General features: G+C 43.5%; 1 long non-coding RNA gene across 7 annotated transcripts in view; it reads left to right on the top strand.

Moving 5' to 3' along the window:
- Nucleotides 1-3033: 3033 nt before the first annotated feature.
- The window catches only part of LOC149126925 (uncharacterized), an 85389-nt gene continuing 63896 nt past the window's right edge, over nt 3034-24526 (top strand). The window contains exon 1 of one of the 7 annotated variants that reach the window (XR_016232299.1): nt 3034-3439. This is a non-coding gene — a long non-coding RNA (uncharacterized LOC149126925). The remainder of the gene's footprint in view (nt 3440-24526) is intronic. The other 6 variants (XR_016232295.1, XR_016232297.1, XR_016232300.1 and 3 more) reach the window with 6 other exon arrangements.

The following is a 24526-nucleotide window of genomic DNA, read 5'->3' as shown; positions in this document are numbered from 1 at the left end:
TCAAAAACCTGATATGCTTTGTAGATGACATTGCTACATCTGCATGTTTTTAAAAACGTATTTTATGGAAGACTTCACACATACTCAATTCTGAGAACAGCACAATGAACTCCATGTATCCACACCCAGTTTCACCAGTTTTCAATACATGACCCTTTTTTTCCCTAGCCCATCCACTACAATATTCTGAAGCAAATATTAAACATCACATTATTTAACTATTTCAACAGACCTGTCTAAAAGACAAAATCCATCCCTTCCTTTCTCCCCTCCCTATAACCACACTATTGCCAGACAAAGATCCCTTAATATTTTCAAATATCCCATGTTCAGATTTCCCTGATTGTCTGAGTCTCTCTTATACTTTATTTAGTTATTGTATTCAGGATCCAAGTAAGATCATACATTGCATTTGGTTAACGAGACTCTTAAATCTTTCTTTTTGATTTGTGTATTTAAAAGTAGGAGTTACAGAGCCAGTGCTGTGGCATAGCAGGTTAAGCTGCTGTCTGCAGCGCTGGCGTCCCATATGGGCACAGGTTCGAGTCCCTGCTGCTCCACTTCTGATCCAGCTCTCTGATATGGCCTGGGAAAGCAGCAGAAGATGGCCCAAGTGTTTGTTTGGGCCCCTGCACCAGCTTGGGAGACCTAGAAGAAGCCCCTGGCTTCTGATTCCATACTGGTCCAGCTCTGACTGTTGCAGCCAATTAGGGAGTGAACCAGCTAATGGAAGACCTCTCTCTCTCTGCCTCTCCTCTGTGTAACTCTGATTTTCAAGTAAATAAATTTTTTTAAAAATAATAATCTTGTCTGAAATTTGCTAATTTTAAAAATTGGGTATGTACTTTTTACATGTAATTTTTTAATAATTAATGTCTAACTTTATTGAGGTATAGTTTACATAAACTCATCCATTCATGTTAAATGTACATTTAGATGTATTTCGGTAAATCTGTCCACCATTGTCATCAACAAAGTGTAATATAGAGCATGTTCAACACCTCCCAAGGTTTTCTTGTGCCCAATCTGGAAAATCATCTCACTGCCAGCTGTAGATGGGCTTTCTGCTTTTACAGATCAGATACACCTTTCCTGGGGTTGCTGGTGCAGCAGTGGTTTAGTCGTACTATACCCTCTGTATGAGTAGTCAGAATTTGTCTATTTAGTCACCTTAGGCACTTAGATGGTTTACAACATGATGCTACTATAAATAAAGCTGCTATAAATGTCAGTAGCAGAGTGCCCTTCTGTGTTTTCACTAGCAGTGGGTGCTGATGTAGTCTGTTAATGCTTCAACACGCCAAATCCCAGCCTGCAGCTGCAGCTGTGGGACAACCGTGGCAAGCAGATGGTGGTACCCGCTCAAGAGGGGCCTGGGCCATGCTGGGGTCCACCTGCAGCCCAGGTGGTTGGGAAAGTTGGCAGGCTTTAGTTATTCTCTACCCATCCTTCTTGACCCAAGGGAGGCTCAAAATTCATCTTTCTATAAATCCCAGGGGAAGCCAAGGCCACAAATGGATATTATAGGTCTCATCTGGGGCTGGCCGCCATATTTCTGACCTGACTTCCTCGGGAAGTTGCAAGCCAGTCATGAACTGTAGGACCACAATGTCTTGACAGTGATGCACAGGGTTCCACCCCATTTCTCCAGTGCTATTTGGCCAGGTGTTTCTTTTTTTATTATTAAGTTTTAAGGATTTTATTCAGTGAGAGAAATGCATGAGAGAAGGAGGGATTTATCTAGGGGAGAAAGAGAAGTCTAGAGGCTAAGTTGGGGTCTATACCAAGCAGAGGGCAGGCCAGGAGCGAGCCACCTGTGGCAAGCATGCAGGCAGGAAAGCAGGGAGTGGGCGGCCCGAAGGCCATGCACCCTGAAGGCATGTGCAGCAATGACAACAAAAGAGAGGGGCCCACCATGCTCCAGGCCTTTTATCCACTTCCAAAGGGGTGGCCAGGTATCTTAAGAATGGTTTCTCTGTTCCCAACACAGTGATGGGGGGGTGGGGGTGCCTCCTGGCTCAAGTGTCCTATAGTAGGGCTCAGCCAGTTGTACTCATATTTGGAAATAGCCATCTTTATGTGTTTTTCTATTGGTAACCCAATAGGAATGCACAACTTTGACTCTTCCAACTGGGGTTTAGCTATTGATTGAGCTGACTTAAGTCTGAACTAAGAAGTTCTTACTATGCCGTGGACATTAAGGCTATCATTGGTAGGTCATGCAGTGACTTATTCATGGGACACATCCCCCAGTGAGGGGGTTGTCATTTTGAGGATCTCATATTAATGAGTGTAGTCAACCCCTTTTCCTCCCTTGCAGGGGGAACACCCACTAGGGCAAGACTGAGAATGCCCGATAGTGACAGTAACCCACAAATTCAGCAGGAGTCCCTTTATAAGCTAGGCCTGTACGTAGCTGGGCCCAGTCTAGGCAAAGGTTTCTTTCTTTCCCGACCCCCCACATGGGGCTCATTAATCTCCACAGAAAAGCACAGGATTGCTAGTACCTTATGAGTCAAGGAACTTGGATTCCTTCTTGTGTCACTGCTTCTTTTCTTTAGTTTGCACTTCAGTCCGGGTCCTGGCTCACGACAGTACAGTTCTCTGGGAAGTTATTTCTTTTTCTTTTTCTTTTTCTTTCTTTTTTTTTTTTTTTTTTTTTTTTTTTTGGACAGTGAGAGAGAGAGAGACAGAGAGAAAGGTCTTCCTTTTGCCGTTGGTTCACCCTCCAATGGCTGCCGCGGCTGGCACACCGTGCTGCTCCGAAGGCAGGAGCCAGGTGCTTTTCCTGGTCTGGGAAGTTCTTTCTTTCCTCAGCAGGTGGGGGCTGGTGAGTCTGCAGCTGGGTCTGGTTCCAGCTTCACACAGGTGTGGTAGATCAGATCCGTGACCTGAACCCTGCCGATGTCCAGCTTCACACAGGTGTGGTAGATCAGATCCGTGACCTGAACCTTGCCGATGTCCAGCTTCACACAGGTGTGGTAGATCAGATCCGTGACCTGAACCCTGCCGACGTAACACATGAGTGAGTTACAAGTACACTGGGGTGCGGACCTGGTCCTCAGGCTGGGTCTCTTCCAAGACCCAGTCTCCAGGTATTGGAGGGAAACGTCTGTAGGGTAACGCATGTGTTTAGAATCAAATGAGTGCCTAGTACGGAGGGTTAATCCCTGAGATGGTGCAAGGCTAACAAGGTCCAGTTGTTTCCACGTTAAGTTAGTTTGTTCACCTGGGTGCCACGAGCAGAGAAAGGGTTTCCCGTGAAACACCTTGCTGGCATCTATTGGAGCCTGCTTTAAGGGCCACTAGGACTCTGGGCAGTGCAACCAGCAGAACCTTCTCCCAAGTCCGGTTGGTTTCCTGACATTTCTTAGCTACTGTTGCTTTCCGGATGCCGTTCATCTTTTCAGCATTTCCACTGAACTGGGGTGTCCAGGAGGTAAGTTCCGTTTAATTCTTAGTAATGCTAGTAATGAAGCTGCTTCCAACAGCACTTGGAACAGAGAAAGGCAATCCAAACCGGAGCACGGTTTCCTTCACAGGACTTAAACCACTGCTCGTGCCTTCTCTGAGCCACAAGGGTAAGCGTCCCCCCATCATGAGCAGGTATTGGAAATTTCCTTTTGCCTTTAGCATTACAGCAAAATCTACTTACCAGTCACCTCCTGGGCCATCTCCCCTTGCTTGCACTCCCAGCTGGAGAGGGGGTGGGCCAGAGGATTGATTTTAGCAGACATTATGCACTTTTGTATGACTCACTGTATGGTTTTCTGAATGTTTGGGCCGATTATGTACTTTTGAATCCACTGGAGGGTTGCAGTCTGGCCGTAGGGGGTGTTCTGATGTATAACTTCAATGACAGCCTCCATCAAGTACTTAGGCACTAAAATTATTCCTTGGTCATTACCTAGCAGGGTGTCAGGGGTTAGGTCCAGACCCCTGGAACCAGGACCCCATTCCTGAGCTTATTCTAGGTCCCTTGGGAAACAGTCTTAGTTGAAGTGAGTCAGGTCTGTATTTGGAATGAGTGGCGTCACTAAGGGCTCTTAGGTGTTGCTGCTACCTTTGCTGCATGGTTAACTATGATGTTTCCTCATCTATAGCTTGATTTGTAATGTCCAGGGCTACGTTGTTTGGCTCCTGGACTGCGTCTAGCAACCTTAAAATTTCTTGAGCACGCTTGCTTGACTTGCTTTCCTAATGTCAACATTCCTTTTACTTTCCAAATAGCCCTCTGGGCATGTGGTACAGGAAAAAACAGAACTGGTGTGTGTTACTCTTCCCTCTAGGAAGCCGTGGGAGTGGGGGCTGTGTGTTCAGCACATCCAGCTCGGGTACCTGGGGGCAACACTTGCACTTCCCAGGTCTCCTGGGGAGTCGCCTCTGCTTTCCCAGTCTTTCCATTTCCCTAGGCTGTGAAGTTGTTTATCCAAGAAGAGTTCCAGAGGCAGAGTTTCCGAGGGACCAAGGGTCAGGGCTGGCCTGCTGAAATGCCCCTGTCCCATCACCTGTGAATAGCCGTGTATAGATTGTCCACAGTGGGGTGGGAGCGAAGCAGCTGGGTTTAAAGATGATATAGATTTTTGAGAAGTATTTGGGTTATTAAATAACATGGCTTGGAATTCCTCCAAGTGGCTGGAAGCGAACCAGTAGCCTCCCTTTTGTCCTAGAAGCAGTAGCACATGGTAAGTTGTGTGCACTGGGTGGCTTGCCCCTGGGTGAACCGCTCTGCCCGCTGCAGTGTGGCAGGTGGCTGCTACCTCTGTCCAACACATCAGCCAGCCTGGGGTGACGGTGTCAAGATTCTTTGAAAAGTTGACTGCCATTTATTTTATACCAAATTGGAGCTCATGCTCCTAATGTGAAGCCTTGCCTCTTGGGAGAGGTCAATTGGCTTCCTCAGGTCTGGCAACCCCAGTGCAGGTGCTGCCAACAAGCTTTCTTTAATAATGAAAAGCTCTCTGACATTCCCCCTGTCCACACTAAAGTCTCCCTATCAGCTCCTCTCTCAGCTTCTTCCAAAGCTTTTTCAGTCAATTGTGTATCCACAGGCAACGAACGCCAGTTCTGGAAACCCTCACAGCTGTCTCTTGGTGGGGGATGGCTCATTGGGCAAGTGCCTCCTGTCTGTAGGGGAGCAGGATTTTTGATCTTGGGTAAATTCAAAGCCCAAGTATCTTACTGAAAGCTGGGGAATGTGAGCTTTTCTTCTGAGACTCTTTATATCTCCTTTCTGCTAAGGAATTTATATCTTCTAAGGAATTCATGGCTGTCACCGTGTTTTTGTCTGAACAGTCTTTGGAGGTGATAGCTATTAAGATGTCCTCAACACACTAAAGCATCCCCCCCCCCACCCCCAAGCTGGCATTCTCTCAAGTCTTTAACAAGAATCTTCTAGAACAGGGCGGGGGAGTTTTTGGCAACAATACTGCTGTTTGCTTTCAGTTTCAAAGTCCTCTCATTCAAAAGCCTGTATCTCTTGTGGCTCAGATCTCAGGGACAAGCACATGTATGTGTTCTTTAAAACTAACAAAGTAAACCAACAAAAGTCTCCAGACATGGTTGTCAATGGGGTGCGTGGGTTTGGAACCATGCAGTGAATATCCTTGGTTCTTTATAGCCCTCCTGTTACCAGGAAAATCGTGATGAAGAAAACCTTGGTTCTGGTCTCATGGAGAAGAATTTCCACGCAGATAAGGCAGTGAGCAAAGCAAGATTTATTTGTAAAAAAATCTCATGCCGCAGCAGCCGGACGAGAAGCACCAAGGGAGAAACTGTCAAAATGGAGTCCGTTACACACAATTTGGGGAACAATCAAAGGCCAGAATTGTAATCCTGTCTACCCTGCTCTTTGATAAAACAAAAAAAACTATCCGATAGGTAACTTCTTTCTATTCTCATAAAACTGGAAACTCAGAAGTTTCTAAAGGTAAGTGCTAAAGGTAGCTTTTGGGGAGAAGTACTCTTAATGAGAAAAGGGGGAAGTCTCTTTCCCACAGGAACCTGACCTAATGGCCTGTTAGTTTCTCTCTCCTCACACTTAGCTCTTGAACAAACTGATTCTCCTCTGTGCCAGGCAAAGTAGGAACATTGCAAGATGACCAGCAGGGGCAGATGCATCTTTGCATTCCAGAAAGCCTACACCGAGGGGGCTGTATTCCCTTCCTCCCCTATTCCCCCAAGGGACACGCCTTAGGTTTGAGGTTTTCACACTGGGCTTCAGCCCAACCTTTGCTGGGTCAGCGGCCATTGCTGTTCCCAGCCTCCCACCAGCCCGCACTCCCAGATGTACCTGTATCAAGGCGTCTTCAGGTGCGTCCACAATGGTGTGCTTATCTGGAAGAGCAGCTTGCAGTGTACAGACTCGAGAATAAAGCATTTAATTTGGCTGTCAAGTCATGCCCTGACATGGGGAGGGGGCGTCCCAGCTTGCAGAGAAGCTGTGCTTTACGTTGATATCCCCTAACTCGCGGTCTAGAGGTTGTAACAAGTTCTACAATGGCTTTCCTAGAACTCCAGTACCTGGCATGCTCTTCTTAGTGTATGAGTCTAGTATGCAAAATTGATAAGGTGGCTCCAGCATCAGGAAACCAATTGGTTTCCCACCGACAGAGTCTCCCAGGACCCTGCTGGGGGATCAGAACGAAGCCCGTTCCCTTCATGGGATTCCCCAGGCCCCTTCATTCCCCATCACTAGCATCTGGCTGTCCCAGCATGACCAGCACCTGCCCTTCCTCCCCTCCCTTGCCCGGGCCTTTATCACACTTGGACGTTCCTCCTTCACTGGTCTTCCTGTTCCCAGAGCTGGCTCTGGTTCTTATCTTCACGTAAGAAAGAAGTTCTTAAAATAAATTTCACATGTGAGCCAGAGATTGATAGAAGCATCTAATGATGAGAATACACCTGACAAGCCAAGCGGGCAACTCGGCAAAGAACTTGGAGCCCAGTCTGCATTCATTGGATTATTATGCGTTTGCGTACACTTTCTCCTCGATCCTTCCCTCCTCTTTTGGGGATATTGCGAGGGGAGGGGCTTTTCCCATGTGAGATCTGTGAAATTCCTCCCAGCGTTTCATCAGTGCAGTATTTCACCAAAAAACCCCCTGTTTCAGGACAGGACTGGGGAGAGTTCCCTAGGATGTCCCCAGTTGGGGGTGGGGAGGGACCCCTCCCCCCATCAGGTCAGACAGGACCTTTTTTTTTTTTTAACTTTAAAGTGAGGATTTTAAACTTTTATTTAATGAATATATTTCCAAAGTACAGCTTATGGATTACAATGGCTTCCCCCCTATTAACTTCCCTCCCACATGCAACCCTCCCCTCTCCCACTTCCTCTCCCTCTCCCATTCACTTCAAGATTCATTTTCATTTCTCTTTATATATAGATCAGTTTAGCATACATTAAGTAAAGATTTCAACAGTTTGCACCCACATAGAAACACAAAGTGGAAAATACTGTTTGAGTCCTAGTTATAGCATTAAATCACAATGTGCAGCACATTAAGGACAGATCCTACATGAGGAGTAAGTGCACAGTGACTCCTGTTGTTGACTTAACAAATTGACACTCTTGTTTATGGCCTCAGTAATCACCCTAGGCTCTTGTCATGAGCTGCCAAGGCTGTGGAGGCCTTTTGAGTTCGCAGACTCCAGATAGGACTTCTTATGTGTAAATGCTGGGCTGCTTTGAAGGCCAAGCCTCTAAGGGATTCTACCTTCATTTAATCCACATAGAAACTTCCTGGTTTTTCTCTTTCGGGCCCCTCTCACACAAATAGGCTAAAGTATACCTTCCTAGACCACTGCTGCTTACAGCAGGTACATTGCTTGAGGCCTACTATGGACCATTCTGGGGATTCCTCTTTGGGATTCTTCCCTTCATTCTCTGGGACCCTCTGGGCTCTGCCCACCTGCTCTTCAGTTTGTCCAGTTAGTGCTGCCACCATCAGGGTTGCCTGCTTCCCTATTTTTCAATTCTCCTTTTGTTCCAAAGACTCTTCTCTGGTATTTAAAACCTTAAAAGTGACTCCTACCAATTATGAATGGAGAAGCCCAAAGACCCTTCTATTTTCTATAGCTTTCTTTGGATATTGGGGACACTCTGTGCACCAAAGATCTGTCTAAATGGTTACAAGTCTCCGGGGTCATTTGGACCCAAATCTACATATTGTTAGTAAGCTTAGTAAACTTTTTCCAAAAAGTCAGATGTTCTCTTGTGGCTTTTGCAGTAACTCCTACACTTTATTAAAACTGCACTGTTCCAGTACTGTATCTCTTAAGCTTATCAAACCTATTGAAATACAATGTCTGTAATGCTGAATGCAGAGTTCTTGTTGAGTCATGCATGGCCTACAGAGCGGTTGGGTTGAAAAACGGGCATCATGGTGTTGCCTCCAGTCATGACTGTACTGGGTTTTGCTCATATGGACAGTCGCCTTCTGCTCACGGTTTTCAGTGGCCATCTGCCGCCTCTTGGCAGTCTGTAGAGTCGTTAGCAAGTTTTGGACATTTTCCGAATTGAGCTTAGGAGTGGTGAAAATGGAGAAGAATCACTGTTCCATCCATTTTTGGTCCTATTGATGAGGACGTGTTATTTCTTCCAATTGTACGAGTCAGAGGTTAAAATTGCAGAGTATACCCACATAAAGCCTTGGTCACTTATTCCTCCAGTTGGGACCGGACATAATGGGACTTGCTGTGCTTTAACTGGAGTGACTTCCTGACAAAAATGAGGACCCTTCCAGGTGTGTGATGGGGGTGGAGGGCATTCCTTCTGGCCTTAGGGAGAGCTGGTTGCTATTGCCAGTCCAGCTGGAGGGAGATCTGCTACAAATCTCTGGGTCAACCAGTCCAGCTGATATGGTGTAACTAGTTAACGTTTAGGTGAGCTGGAACTCTTGTATCCCTGCACAATCATGCTCTGTCAATTTGATATAGCCATCTTCCCAGAACGTACCTGTTGCATCCAAGACCAGGGTACATGCTAAGGCCTCACTCCATTTACCTGTCCAACTGGGGTACCACTCCCTTCCTTTTGAAAGAGGTGGAAGGTGGTGGAGAGGCCTTTTCCCACCGTGGAACATGCTTATACATGAAAATCTAGCATGTGCTCTTCTGCTGTGGGGCTTAGAGGGACCTTTCCCTCTCTCAGACCTTTCCAACTACATATACATTTTTTTTTTTGGTTTTACTTTTCGCTTGTTTATAAGTAATTCTTTGGCTATTCACATTGGCTATTTCTGAGAGTGGGGTAGGCCATACTCATATGTGAATGTAGGTTTATCCCCTCACTGCCAAATAAACTTTGTTCCTATTTGCACACAGTCTTCATTTAATATTTTTAAAAATTTTTTTTGAGAGGCAGAGTTATAGAGGGCGAGACAGAAGGATCTTCCATCCACTGGTTCATTCCCCAGTTGGCCACAACAGCTGGAGCTGAGCCAGTCTAAAGGCAGGAGCCAGGAGCTTCTGGGTCTCCCATGTGGGTGCAGGGACCCCAGCAGTTGGGTCATTTTTTACTTCTTTCCCAGGTCATATCAGAGAGCTGGATCAGAAGAGGAGCAGTTGGGACTTGAACTAGTGCCCATATGTGATACCAGTGCCACAGGCGGAGGCTTAGCCCACTTTACCATGGTGCTGGCCTCAGTATTCTTTTTTTCTTTAAATTATTTTTTTGAAAATCAGACAGGTAGAGATCTTCCATCCATTGGATGACTCCCCAGGTGGCTGCAATGGCCTAGGGCTGGGCCAGGCTGAAACCAGAAGCCAGGGGCTTCACTTTGTTTTCACCTGTGGTGGCAGGGGCCCAAACACTTACGCCATCTTTTTTAAAATTTTTTAAGATTTATTTTACTTGAAAGGCAGGGTTACACGGAGAGGCAGAGGCAGAGAGAGGTGGGGGGGAGGGGGAGGTTTTCCATCTGATGGTTTACTCCCCAATTGGCAGCAACGGCTGCAACTGTACCGATCTGCAGCCAGGAGCTTCCTCCAGGTCTCCCACGAAGGTGCAGGGGCCCAAAGACTTGGGCCACCTTCTGCTTTCCCAGGCCATAGCAGAGAACTGGATGGGAAGTAGAGCAGCCGGGTCTTAAACCAGCACCCATATGGGATACTGGCGCTTCAGGCCAGAGTGTTTACCCGTTGCACCACAGTGCCGGCTCCCCCTCTTCTGCTTATCCCAGGTCCTCAGCAGGGAGATGGATTGGAAGTAAGTGGGATAGCTGGGATGTGAACTGGCACCCATGTAGGATGCTGGCATCGATGGTGGCAGCTTTACTGACCAGGCTGCTATGCCTGCCCCCTTTTTAGTATTTCTAGCTCTGTGGGTAGCAAGAACCTGGATCAAGTATTAACATACTCAGTGCCCATGATACTGCTGCTTCATCCTTTTTCCCCATCTGCCATGTGGTGGTGGAAGCCATGGCAACCTTCATCTGTGGGAGGAACAGCTCCTCTTGCTCCTGAGAATCGGGTCTTCCCCTCTTCTCCTTTTCCTTTGGGTAAATTTTCTTCCTGAACTGTTGTTCTAGGCATATTACACTTCCTCTCTGCTGCATCTCTGTGATATCCTAGCATAAAATCCTGCCAATGGGAAATCTTTTTTTCTCCCTTTTCCTTTCTTTCTCACAGAACAATCCCAGCTGGCAAACAGTAATGTAATCCAAGACCTCTTAACTGGCCACTGTCCCCCAGACCTTGGGGATTACCGAGACCAGACTATGTTACAATAAGATATCGTGTTTTTGTTCTAGATTAACAACTAGAACATTTCCAGTCCTGCATGATATAGCCTTAAAGGGTTGCAAGATGGACTGGAGTTCTCATTACCCACTTGTCTCCGATCTGAGAAATCAAGTTATAAAACACGTCTAGCAAGCGACAAAGTGGCCTCTCAAGGCAGTCTGTGTTTGAGCACAGAAAAGATAAAATGCCTTTGAAACTCAACATTCAAGGTGGAACCAAATGAGCAGTGCCATATGTTGAGCTCACTACTTGCCATCTTGTCAACTACTGTGGTGTGTCTGAGGCTAACGAGTGCTTGGACAATTGCAGGACTGTAGGAACACTGTCAGTCTGAGGTCAGTGTATTACAAGAAAGATACCACCTGGAACTAGAGTTCTTTCCCGGGTGCCAATTTGTTGTAGAACCTCAAATAAAACCTGATGCATAGCAAGCCAATCCACTGACACCAGGGTGGTGGAAGAAAGTAGGTGTGGAAGTTTTACTTTACAGTTCACAGAACAAAGGCATGCAACTATCGCTCAATTCTTAGCCTCCGTAAGGGATGCCCACATTCCATAAAAGAGGGTCTGTGTTTAAATCCTAGCCTTTGCTCCTTAGGTAGCACATGCCTCAAAGAATTTGGATCCCTGCTACCCATGTGGGAGACGTGGACTTTGTTCCTAGATTTGGCCTGGCCCAGCCCTGGGAATCTCAGGCTTTTGGATAAAGGTGCTCTCGGTCTCCCTCTGTCTTGGCCTCTCAAATAAATAAATAGTTGTCAAGGTTGGAGATAAGCAATGCATGATCAGCTCGTGGGCAGGTCTCTGGGGGGTTCACAGTGCTCATGGCCCTCCTTTGGTTGCTCAGTATGAAGAGGCTGGGATGTTCTTATAAAGATGCTGTGATAAAGTGGATCTGGTCTGCCTGGAGTCTACAGTTAAATTGACTATTATCTTGTTTGATCAGGGCCTGAGGTTCCTGTGAAACATCTTAATGTGGTTTAGCATTAGATGTTAACTACAGATGGGGTAACAAAATTCTCAGTCATGCTACATGGGATCTCATGGGGGCCAGCCTGACCTATGCACCACTATCTTAATTCAGGGAGTTGTTGTCTATTAAATTATAATTATGAAAATGGAAAGAGGATCTGCAAGCTAAGGGGAGAGACAAGGACTTGATCAAGTCTACATCAAAGGTATTAGGGATAGGGGCTTGGTTTGAGTGTTCATTGGAAAAAGTAAATGAAATCAGACCATCTGTAGAATTTTATTATTGAAGTCAAGATTTTGGGTGCCGAGTTCTAGAAATGATAAGATTATCCTCCAGCTAAATATTATTTAGGGTCTCAAAATTCATACTAACCTTTCATCATAAGCTGAAAAAAAGCAGCTGCCAAAAAATTCTTATGACAAGTTTTTATCAAATTCTCAGTACTGAAGCAAATCAATGAAATATTTGAGAGCAGTGAGCTTCTGAGAGTTGAGCAGCACAGGCACAGTATCAGGCAGCACAGGACAGAAGTTTTAAAAGGGGGAATAAATGCAGTAAACCCTACAACTGGCCCAGCTTACTGCCTGCAAAGAGATTTCAGGACGTGGCACAGGGAGAGTACAGACCCCTGTGAGGCCAAGACAGCTGGCACTTGGAGAAGAGAGAAAGCTGTAGCGAGTTGGAACTTTGGAGATCTGCAGAGTTTCCCTGGCGTCTCCCACCAAGTGCTGATCAATACATGTTCATGAGGACAACCCGTTACCCAAGGCTGGGGAGAGAACCACCAGACGGGAGCTTGGAGAGTCCTTGAAATGAACACAAACAGAATAGTTGTGCTCACCTGGCAAAGGGGATATTCTTATCATTTGTGAAGCATCAAATGCACATAATTCTAGAGACTAAGGCGACATAGATTACACCAAGCAAAGCTTAAAAGCAAGTCTAGGGGCTGGCACTGTGGCGCAGTGGGTTGATGCTCTGACCTGAAGTGCTGGCATCCCAAACGGGTGCTGGTTCAAGTCCTGGCTGCCCCACTTCCTGATCCAGCTCTCTGCTGTGGCCTGGTAAGGCAGTGGAAGATGGCCCAAGTCCTTGGGCCCCTGCACCCACATGGGAGACACGGAAGAGGCTCCAGGCTCCTGGCTTCGGATTGGCACAGCTCTGGCCGTTGTGGCCAACTGGGAGTGAACCAGCAGATGGAAGACCCCCTCTCCCCCTCTTCCTCTCTCTTCCTCTACCCCTGTTTTTACCAATTGTCATGTGAATGGATTTTATCTGTGTTGTAAGTCCCCTGGAGAAAAGGGATACCAACAATTAACACACTTAAGATTTATTTTATTTATTTTAAAGGTAGAGAGAGAGAGAGATCTTCCATTATCTGATTTGTTCCCCAAATGGTTGCAACAGCCAGGGCTGAGCCAGGCCAAAGCCAGGAGCTTCTTCCAGATCTCCCATGTGGGTGCAGGAGCCCAAGGACTTGGGCCATCTGCTGCTGCTTTCCTGGGTGCATTAGCAGGCACCTGGATCAGAAGTGGAGCAGGTGGGACTCAAACTGGTGCCCATATGAGATGCAGGCACTGAAAGTGGTGGCTTAACCTATGCCACAGTGCTGGCCCCAATTATGTTCTTAACCATCTTTCTTCATTGGTGTCTGACTATTGTCTGATTCCAAAATCTGTATTTGCTTAATTCCAGTAACGTTTAATGTGAAAATAGTAAATATTAGTTGCCTATTAACTCATATGATGAACTTAAAGTCCATTTTTCCCATCTAAATTATTCACATCATTACTGCTAGTATGCTTTCTCTGAAGTATAAGCCAAAATATATGGATTATTTAATTCTCATGGCCATTACCATTTTCTTCCCAAATTACTTTTACTATTTGTTGGGATTTGAAGAGTCCTTTTTTGAATCTAGCTGATATTATTTTATGGCACTGATACATTGAGGATTTGAATAGTACTTTAAGTTAGAAAAAATATGAATTTGGGGCTTCTGTGATGCTTGGAGAGTCTAGTTCCAGCTTTTTCCAGTTGATGTCACTGTGGCAAAGGTATTTCAAACACCTGACAGAAAACAGTAGTGGGAGAAGATTCACATCTAATAATGTGACTGATTCAAGGGAAACATGGTTTGGGGGATGTGGCTGGAATCGTGATGGGGAGCAGGGCAGAACACACATATTCCGTTGTTGGAATCCAAGTGGCTGGTTCAATCAATGCATTGTCGGTAAAACAAACATGGAAACAAAACCGTCATGAGTTTGGGAGCTGCTGAAATGACTGGTGTTCGCAGCGTGAGAGCAGGTACATCTCGTGCTAGGAAATGCAGTAGTGCATTTGTGGGTGAACCTGTGAGACTGCCTGCCTAGTCCGTGCAGTTAGCCTGACTGCTGGCAGGTGGCGGGACCCCCCCAGGCACATTCCACCCCCCCCCCCCATCGCCTTCTGCCAATCAGGTAACCTGCAAGCTGATTGGAGAGGCGTATTGACACCAGTGTGGGTTCTGTCCTATAGTTAGTGTTGCCCTGAGTTAGTTACGTCCCTTCTAAAAGTGTAGGTGGTCGTGAATAAAGCAGACGAGTTCATCGAAACTTGTCTCCGGAAGAACACCGTTGCCCCACTCTCCCCGAGGGTGCGGGCCTCGCAGGACGAGCCGGCGTGCATTGAGGCAGCTGTGACTTTGCTCTCACTTCCTTCTCTCAGGGCTGCCTTTCTGGTAACTGGCTGGCCTACTGTGGTTCTCCCCGCCAGAAGTCAGGACAGGTAGCAGGGCAAGTCCAAAGCAAGGACAGCTCTGTTTGTTTAAAGGAGTGGCAATGGTTCAGAGTGCCTGAAAATTATCAGAAGTTGGGTTAAAAATGTCTGCTGGATTGTTAAATCAACAGGAGTCACTGTGCATCTACTCCCCATGTAGGATCTGTGTCCTTAATGTGTTGTACTATGTGAATTAATGGTAAAACTGAAATCAGAAGACCCCCTAAAATTTACCCTGAAATGTGGCCCCTTAAAGTTCCCTAGAAATGCTATCCCGGGTGCCACATGTGCACCAGAATTTGGGGTGCCTTACAATTTCACCACAGGTTTATTACTAAGTCCCCGATATTAATAAGCCCAAGAGGGTTCTTGCCTAATATTTAGAGAAGAATTTTTAAATACTGGCACAGATAAACGAGGCAGCATGGTATGTTTTAAACTTTTATTTAGTAAGAAAGATGCATAGGGGAGTGAGAGCTTTATTTAGGGGAGAGAGGTGAATAGGGGTTCATACCAAGCACCAAGAACCAGCCAGGTGGATGAGCATCTAGGCCAGGAAGCCTAGAGCACATGGCCTGAAGGCCATGTGCCTTGGAGGCGCAGGGCTACAGCAAGCTCTGTCCTGGCAAGAGGCCAGGGAAGAAGAGCTGGCAGGGCCACACCATGGCCTGGCTTTTAACCTACTTCTAAAGGGGAGTGGTTAATTAACCTGATTGACTGGTGGGTACCCAGGTGTGGCCAGGTAGGGGATGAGGCCACACAGGGGTGTGGCAAAAGCATCAGGTAGGGACATGAGGCCACATAGGGGCATGGCGAAGGCGTGGTCTTCCAGTTCACAAATTGATCAATTTTAACCTGTATGCCTGCCTGCTTCAAAACTACTTCTCAAACAGTACTCTATACTTTGTGTGTCTGTGTGGGTGCAGTCTGTTGAAATCTTTACTTAGTATATACTAAGTTGATCTGTATATAAAGAGAATTGAAAATGAATCTTGAAGAATTGAATGGGAGAGGGAGTAGGAGATGGGATGTTTGCGGGTGGGAGGGAGATTATGGGGGGAAAAGCCGCTATAATCCAAAAGTTGTACTTTGGATATTTATATTTATTAAAGTAAAAAAATATGTCTGCTGGGCACTTCATGGCTGCAAAGTTTGGGTTTGGCAGCTCTTCAGAGACCCCTGTATCTTTGAGTATTAGCTTAATTGGCAGGGTAAAGAAACTTCTATAACTATTCATAAATAAAAATTGGGGATTTTTCTGTAATGTGGAACAGATCTGTTTTCAGATCTTCCTCACTGTGCAAGGAGACACAGATGTATTCATTCCCCCTCCCCACAGGGCATGCTGTGGCCCTCACATGTGGGAAGTGCTGGAGCTGAGGTTACACAAACGTTTCTGTTAGGAAACCTGCCTCCCAGGGGCCATGGCTTTCAAGGAGGCTCTCGCTTGAGACCATTTAATGACATCACTATGTAAAAGATGGTTTTTTAAATAAATAAAGCTTTTCACTGTAACCTTGTTTTAAAAGGATGCTTGTTCTTTATTTTATTTTTTTTTGCCTAAAGTATCTTTACCTGTTACAAATCTGATTTCCATGTCAAGATATTGGATGCTCCGCATGAAGAAAAGGTTCTTGTAAGTTGCAGGAAATCTCGGGCATGGCTGCGAGATGTCCTCCGTACGAAAGGGGACTCAAAACCATGACTAAGACTTGCTGTCGCTATTTTTTAAACTTGTGAGCCTATAGTGATCTGTATGGGGACAATATTTGGGTTCTGTGGGATAAAATCAGGGGTGTTCTACACTGCATCAGTGTCAATAGTGTCGGATGCTGAAACACTGTGTAGGGAAGGCTAAGAGCAGCCAGAGCAATGCTTGGGGCAGGGCTTTCTGAGGAAGACACTCTGGTCTCAGGAGGAAGTGAGGCTCGCATTGGTACAATCCTCCCTCAGTATCCGTGGGGATGGCTCCAAGATGAGCTGTGGACACTAAAACTTGTATATACCAAGTCTCTCATATAAATCGGCATAGACTTTGCATGTAATGACACAAATCCTTCTTTATACTTTAAATCGTCTCCAGATTACTTTCAATACTTAACTGAATGTAAATGCTATGCAAATAGTGGTTAGACTGTATTGTTTATGGAATGACAATGTCAGTAGTTCAATACTGATGCAATTTTTTTCCAAATATTTTTGACAGGGCGTTGAATCGGCTGATTCAGGACCTGTGGCTATTGAGAACCACCTGTATTTCAAAAACAGTTACTGAGACAATGGAATGAGTTTTATTATTTTAATGTGAAAGGCAGAGACACCAGAGAGATAGACACAGAACTTCCATCATCTGATTCACTTCCTAAATGCCCACAACAACCAGCTATAGGTCAGGCCAAAGGTAGGAGCCTGGAACTTGATCAGTGTCTCCCATCAGGGTGGCAGGGACTCAACTACTTAGACTGTCACCTGCTGCCTCTCAGGGTGTGTATTAGCAAGAAGCTGGAATTGGAAACAGGGCTGAGACTTCACACTGGTCCTCTGACAGGGGATGAGCTGCGGGTGTCTGAAGATACAATTTAATTGCTGCACCAAACACTCGCCCCACTTGTGAGTTTTAAAGGCACTGGGAGGACCTGGATTTCAATGGCCTTGACTGGGACATGGCTGCTGAGCTTTGAATGGGATTCCTTGACTGGTTATCTAGAAAGATAGTGTGGGTTCTAGAAGGTCTCCAGGAGATAACTTCATCCCACGGAGGAGGCAGACAGGAAAGTCCCTTGGGTCAGCAGAACAATAATAAGTTTCACAGAGAATAAGAGGAAGAATATTTTTTTCACTTTTTTCAAAATATTTATTTGAAAAGCAGTTACAGAGAAAGAAGAGACAGGTCCTCCATTTGCTGGTTCACTTGCCAAGTGACCACAGAGACCAGTCAGGAGCCTGGAACTCCATCTGGGTCTTCCACATGGGTAACTGCTATCCACTACTTTGAGGCATATTAGCTGAGAGCCAGACTGGAGGTGGTGCAGCCAGGACTTGAACCAATGCTCATGTGAGATGCCGGCATCACAGGTGGTGATTTAACCTGCTGTGCCCCAACATTGGCCCTAAGGAGAAAATATCGATTTCTGGACATAGAATAAACACTATGAGGGTCCTTCAAAAAGTCTGTGGGAGAGTGGAATTAAAATGTTTATTTTGGTGCAAAAAAAAATTTGAAATCTATGCATAATTTTTGCATTATTTTCATGAACTTGAAGAACCCTCCTATACATGGATCTCAATTTTTTTGTGCCAAAGTAAACCTCTGTCAATTCCATTTCCACAGGCTTTTTGCAGTACTCAGGTAGAACAGAAAATGGTTTTTATGAAGCAAATTCTGTCAATCACTTTTTCAAGTTTTGCTTTAATTTTGAGAGTATGGCAGTTGCCAATTTGTCTGCAGGGAGTGTGTGAAGCACTTTCTTAATCTTGAAATTTCCCAGTGATTTTTTTTTTCCCTAGGGATTTTTTTTCTGAATCCAAAAATTTCAACAAATACTGAGAAAATAGCTATTTTGTCCTGGGAGATTCAAAAGAAGCACCACTGAGCCCTGTTTGCCCATTTCCAAGATAAAAACAGACACATAATAAATTGGAATGAGATTTCCAAGGTTTTGGTTTCAAGAACGGGTACCTTAAAAAAATACAAATAACAATGCTTTTGTTTTCAAAGGCTGCCATAATAATGTGCCACAGATGGGCTGGTTTAAAGAACAGAAATGTATTTCTTCATGTTCTGGGGCCTGCAAGTCTGAAGTCAAGGTGTGGGCTGGGCTGTTTTTAAACTTGAGGCCTCTCTCCTTGGCATAGATGGCCATGTTCTTCCTGTGTCTTTACCTGGTCTCCCCCTCTGTGTGGGGTTGCATGCCAATCTCTTCCCACAAGGACACCAGTTATCAGTTTAGAGCCATGCTAATGATGTCATTTTAACATCACCTCTTGGTAAAGACCCTTTCTGAGGTTCTAGGGTTTAGGACTTCAACCCATGAAATCTGGTGGGACACAACTCAGCTCACAGCAAACAACAAACCCACAAACCAACAACCTGGATGACAGCTACTTGCAGATTTTGACTTTGCCAAATGAGGAATTAAAATTAGAGCATATGATATTGTAATTTTTTTTAAACTTTTATTTAATGAATATAAATTTCCCAAGTACAGCTTATGGATTACAATGGCTTCCCCCCCATAACGTCCCTCCCACCCGCAACCCTCCCCTTTCCCACTCCCTCTCCCCTTGAGAGTATTTCAGGCATGGAAAGCCAAGACACTGTGGAAAAAAAAAAATGAAAGATCTCTGCGAGTGAGATCCCAGTGGAAAGAATGGGTCATCAAAGAAGGAGGTACCTTTCTTTGAAGGGAGGAAAGAACTTCCAATTTGACCATGGCCTTGTCTAAATATGATCAGAGTCAGTGATCTCAGGGGGCTTCCATAGCCTTGGCAGCTCATGACAAGAGCCTAGGGTGATTACTGATGCCATAAACAAGAGTGTCAATTTGTTAAGTCAACTACAGGAGTCACTGTGCACTTACTCCTCATGGACGATCTTTGTCCTTAGTGTGCTGTACATTGAGATTTAATGCTATAACTAGTACTCAAACAGTATTTTTCACTTTATGTTTCTGTGTGGGAGCAAACTGTTGAAATTTTTACTTAATGTATGCTAAACTGATCTTCTGTATGTAAAGAGAAATGAAAATGAATCTTGATGTGATATTGTAATTTTTAAATGATTTATTAACAGAAAAAAAGTGGTAAAAAGGATATCATTAAGAAAAAGGAATATTCTCTAACTGAAATACATTTCATTTTATAAGCATCTTATAAATCTCCTTATTTTTAGGACCAAAAAAACCTTAACATTTTTATTAGTGACTACAGTTAACCTACCAAAATTATTATCTACCAAAAGAATTATAACATGGAACCCTACCTAAAATTGGGTTTCAACAGTTTCGTTTTTTTCCCACCAGAAACCTTTTAAAGAATATAAACTTAATGTGTTTCATAAATACAACTTTAGGAACATAGTGATTCTTCCCACCAAACCTGAACTCCCATCCACACTCCCACCCCCTCTATCTCCTCCCTCTCCTAGTCCCATTCCTATTTTTACTAAGGCCTATTTTTAATTAACTTTATATACATAAGGTTTACACTAAGTGTTCAAAAAATAGTATGAAAAAAATCTCAGTAGTTGAGACAAAGGCTATTGAAAGTCATTGCCTCTCAAAGTGCCAATTCTACTTCTATAGATGACCTTTTTAGGTGCTCTATTAGTTATCACAGGTCAGGGAGAATATATGGTAGTTGTCCTTTAGGAACTGGCTTATTTCACTAAGTATGATGTTTTCCAGTTACATCCATAATGTTGCAAATGACAGGATTTCTTAAATCACTGTAGTATTCCATGGTGTACATACCCCCTAATTTCTTTATCCAGTCTTTTGTTGATGGTCATTTGGGTTAATTCCATTTCTTGGCTATTGTGAATTAGCTGCATTAAACATGGGGGTACAGATAACTATTTCATATGCTGATTTAATTTCTCCTGGATAAATTCTCAGGACTGTGATGTCTGGGTCATATGGTAGGTCTATATTCAGATTTCTGAGGTATCTCTATACTGTCTTCCACAGTCGTTGTACCAGTTTGTAGTCCCACCAACAGTGGATTAGGGTACCTTTTCCCTCACAATCTCACCAGTATTTGTTGTTTGTTGATTTCTGTATGAGAGCCATTCTAATTGGGGTGAGGTGAAACCTCATTGTGGTTTTGATTTGCATTTCTCTGACTAGTGATCCTGAACATTTTTTCATGTCTGTTGGCCTTTTGGATTTCTTCTTTTGAAAAATATTTAAGTCCTTTGCCCATTTCTTAACTGGGTTGTTTTGTTGGTGTTGAGTTTCTTGAGCACTTTATAGATCCTGGATAATAATCCTTTAAGTTGTATAGTTTGCAAATAATTTCTCCCATTCTGTTGCTTGTCTCTTCACTTTCCTGAGTGTTTCTTTTGCAGTGCAAAAGTTTATTAATTTGATGTAATCCCATTTTTGAATTTTGGCTTTGAATGCCTGTGCCTCTGGGGTCTTTTCTAAGAACTGTTTGCCTATGCCAATGTCTTGCAGGGTTTCCTCAATGTTCTCCAATAATTTGATGGTTTCAGGTCGTAGATTTAGGTCTTTAATCCATTTTGAGCAGATTTTTGTGGAAGATGTAAGGTAGCTGTCTGTCTTATCCTTCTGCACGTGGAGATTCAATGTACGCAGCACTATTGTTGAAGAGACTGTCCTTGCTCCAGGGAGTGCTTTTAGCTTCTTTGTAAAAAATAAGTTGATGTGTGGATTGATTTCTGGTGGTTCTATTCTGTTCTGTTGTTCCATACATCTGCTTTTGTACCAGTAACAGGCTGTTTTGATTATAACTGCCATGTAGTATGTCTTGAAATCTGATAATCTGATATTATAATGCCTTAGGTTTTGTTTTTGTGCCTAAGTTTGTTTTAGCTATTTTGGGTCTCTTGTGTTTCCTTATGAATTTCAGCATTTTTTCTATATCTGAGAATATTTTTGATATTTTGGTATCACATTGAATCTGTAAATTGCTTTCAGTAGTATAGACATCTTGATGATATTGATTCTTCCAGTCCATGAATATGGAAGATTTCCCCCTTTTTTTGTGTGTGTCTTCAATTTTTTTAAAAGTGTTTTTGTAATTCTCATCATAGAGATCTTTGACATCCTTGGTTAATTTTATTCCAAGGTACTTTTTCTTTCATCTATTATGAATGGGATTGATCTTAGAAGTTCTTTCTCAGCTGTGGTGTTGTCTGTGTATACAAAGGTTGTTGATTTTTTGTGTTGATTTTATATCCTGCTGCTTTACCAAACTCTGAGTTCCAATAGTTTCTTGATGGAGTCTTTGGATCCCCTATATATAGATGCATGTCATCTGCAAATAGGGATAGTTTGACTTCCTTTTTCTTAATTTGAATCTCTTTGATTTCTTTCTCTTGCCTAATGTCTCTGGCTAAAACTTGCAAATATATATTGAATAGCAATGGAGAGAGTGGGCATCCTTGTCTGGTTCTGGATCTCAATGGAAATGTTTCCAACTTTTCCTCATTCAGTAGGACAGTGGCTGTGGTTTGCAATAAGTTGCCTTGATTGTGTTGAGGAATGTTCCTTCTGTACCCAATTTGCTTAGAGTTTTCATCATCAAAGGGTGGTATATTTTATCAAATGCTTTCTCTGCATCTATTGAGATGACCATATGGTTTTTGTTCTTCAGTTTGTTAATGTATATACCACATTGGTGGATTTGAGAATGTTGAACCTGCCCCCCCTTCCCCCCCAGCCTACCAGGAGTAAATCCCACTTAGTCTGGGTGGATGACCTTTCTGATGTGTTGTTGAACTCAATTGGCTAATATCTTGCTGAAGATTTTTGTGTCTATGTTCATCATAGAAATTGGTCTGTAGTTTTCTTTGTTGCTTGTATCTTTTTCAGGTTTAGGAATTAAGCTGATGCTGGCTTCCTAGAAGGAGTTGGGAGGATTCTCTCCCTTTCAGTTGTTTGGAATAGTTTTTGAAGAATTGGAGTTAGTTCTTCTTTAAATGTCTGGTAGAATTAATTAGTGAAGCCATCTGGTCCTGGGCTTTTCTTTGTTGGAGGGTCTTTATCACTGACTGAATTTCCATCTTGGTTACTGGTTTGTTCAGGTTTTCTGTGTCTTATGGCTCAATTCGGATAGGTTGTATTTGTCAGAAATCTACCCATTTCTTCTGATTTTTTTGTATTTGTCAGAAATCTACCCATTTCTTCCTGATTTTTTTTTTGCATACTGCTCTTCTGTTACATTTCTTTTCTCATCTCAAATTTTATTGATTTGGGTCTTTTTTTGGTTAGTTGGGCCAACTGTTTGTCAAATTTATTTTTTCAAAAAACCAGCTCTTCATTTTGCTGATCATTTGTAGTTTGTTTTTCAGTTTCAGTTTGTGTTATTTTAATTATTCCTTTCCTCCTCCTAGTTTTGGGTTTGGTTTGCTGTCATTTTGCTAGGTCCTTAAAATGTATTGATGACTCATCTGTTTGGTGCCTTTCCAATTTCTTGATGTAGATACCAAAAAACTTTCCTCTTAACACTGCTTTTGCTGAATGCCATGTTTTGATATGTTGTATTATCATCTTCTTTGTTCCCAGAAATTTTGTGTGTTCTCTTTATTTTTATTTAAATTGTTTTATTTGCAGCCGGCGCCGTGGCTCAATAGGCTAATCCTCCACCTTGCGGCGCCGGCACACCGGGTTCTAGTCCCGGTCGGGGCGCCGGATTCTGTCCCGGTTGCCCCTCTTCCAGGCCAGCTCTCTGCTATGGCCAGGGAGTGCAGTGGAGGATGGCCCAGGTGCTTGGGCCCTGCACCCCATGGGAGACCAGGAAAAGCACCTGGCTCCTGGCTCCTGCCAGGATCAGCGCGGTGCGCCGGCTGCAGCGGCGGCCATTGGAGGGTGAACCAACGGCAAAAGGAAGACCTTTCTCTCTCTCTCTCTCTCACTGTCCACTCTGCCTGTCAAAAAAAAAAAAAAAAAAAAATTGTTTTATTTGTATAAATGGAACAAATCTCATGTATCTCATACATACAGTTTTAAGAACATAATGATACTTCTCACTTCATCCTTCCTCCCTCCCTCACTCCCACTGTTCCTTCTACTTCCTTATTTTTCTGTGATATTATTATTTTTGTGATAATATACTTTTTATGACAAGTTTTATTGAAGAAGCACCTAAGGAAACAGGCAATGGAATTGGGCACTTAGGCTTATCTAAAACTTATGAGACTTAAGAATATCTTCCACTTAATACACTAAAATGAAGTAAATCTTTGAGAACAAGATTTACTGTTAACTCTCATAATACAACTGTTTGAGAACAGAGGTCCTGTATGGGAAGTTAGTGTGCAGTGACTCCTATTGTTAAGAGTTAACTCTTCTATGTATGACGTCAGTGATCACCTGAGGCTCTTGACATGAGCTGCCTAGGCCATGGAAGCCTTTTGATCCACAAAATCCTTCAGTATTTAGACAAGGCCATAAGCAGAGAGGAAGTTCTATCCTTCCTTCCGAGAAAAGTACATCCTTCTTTGACCATTTTTTTCCATAGGGTCTCACCACAGGGTCCTTCATGTGGGACATTTTTTGCCACAGTGTCTTGGCTTTCCATACCTGAAATGCTAATGTGAGTTTTTCAGCCAGACCAGAAGTACTTAAAGGCTGATGATAAAGTCAGAGTGCTACTTTAAGCAATTGTCTGAGTCTGCTGTATGGACTGCTTCCCATGTTAGAGTGATCACACCTTTTTAAATTCTATTACCAAACACTTAATCCTATTTGCATGATCACTTTAACACTTCATGTATACGATCACTTTAATGCTTAATCCTATCCCTATGATCACTTTAACACTTAAGATGTCTTTTTGTTTTTAACCCACCTGCTTATGGGGATTTGGTGTTCCATGGCAAGTTTTCAAAATGTACCCTTAGAAGTAAGTCCATAGGAATGTATGGAGAACTATACAGCTTTACAGTTACAAACTTCATACATTTCATAATTACAACTTTAGGAACATGGTGATTCAATTGTTTTGAATAACTTGAAAATGTCTGGTAGAATTTAGCTTTGAAGCCATCCGGTCCTGGGCTTTTCTTTGTTGGGAGGGCCTTTATCACTGATTCAACCCATCTTGGTTATGGATCTATTAGGTTTTCTGTGTCTTCATGGCTCAATTTAGATAGGTTGTATGTGTATCTAGGAATCTACCCATTTCTTCTAGGTTTCCCAATTTGTTGGCATACACATCTTTGTAGTAATATGATTTTTTATTTCTCTGTTACATTTCCTTTTTCATCTCTAAAATATTGATTGGGACTTCTCTATCCTTTTTTGTTTAGTTGGGCCAATGGTGTGTCAGTTTTATTTTTTCAAAAAACCAGCTCTTCGTTTTACT

This window comes from Oryctolagus cuniculus, chromosome 4, assembly GCF_051225735.1.
Source record: "Oryctolagus cuniculus isolate XC-2025 breed Fujian yellow rabbit chromosome 4, ASM5122573v1, whole genome shotgun sequence".
Taxonomy (NCBI): Eukaryota; Metazoa; Chordata; class Mammalia; order Lagomorpha; family Leporidae; genus Oryctolagus; species Oryctolagus cuniculus.
Note: the sequence above shows the minus strand (reverse complement) of the source record. Positions and strands in the feature narration are given on the sequence as shown.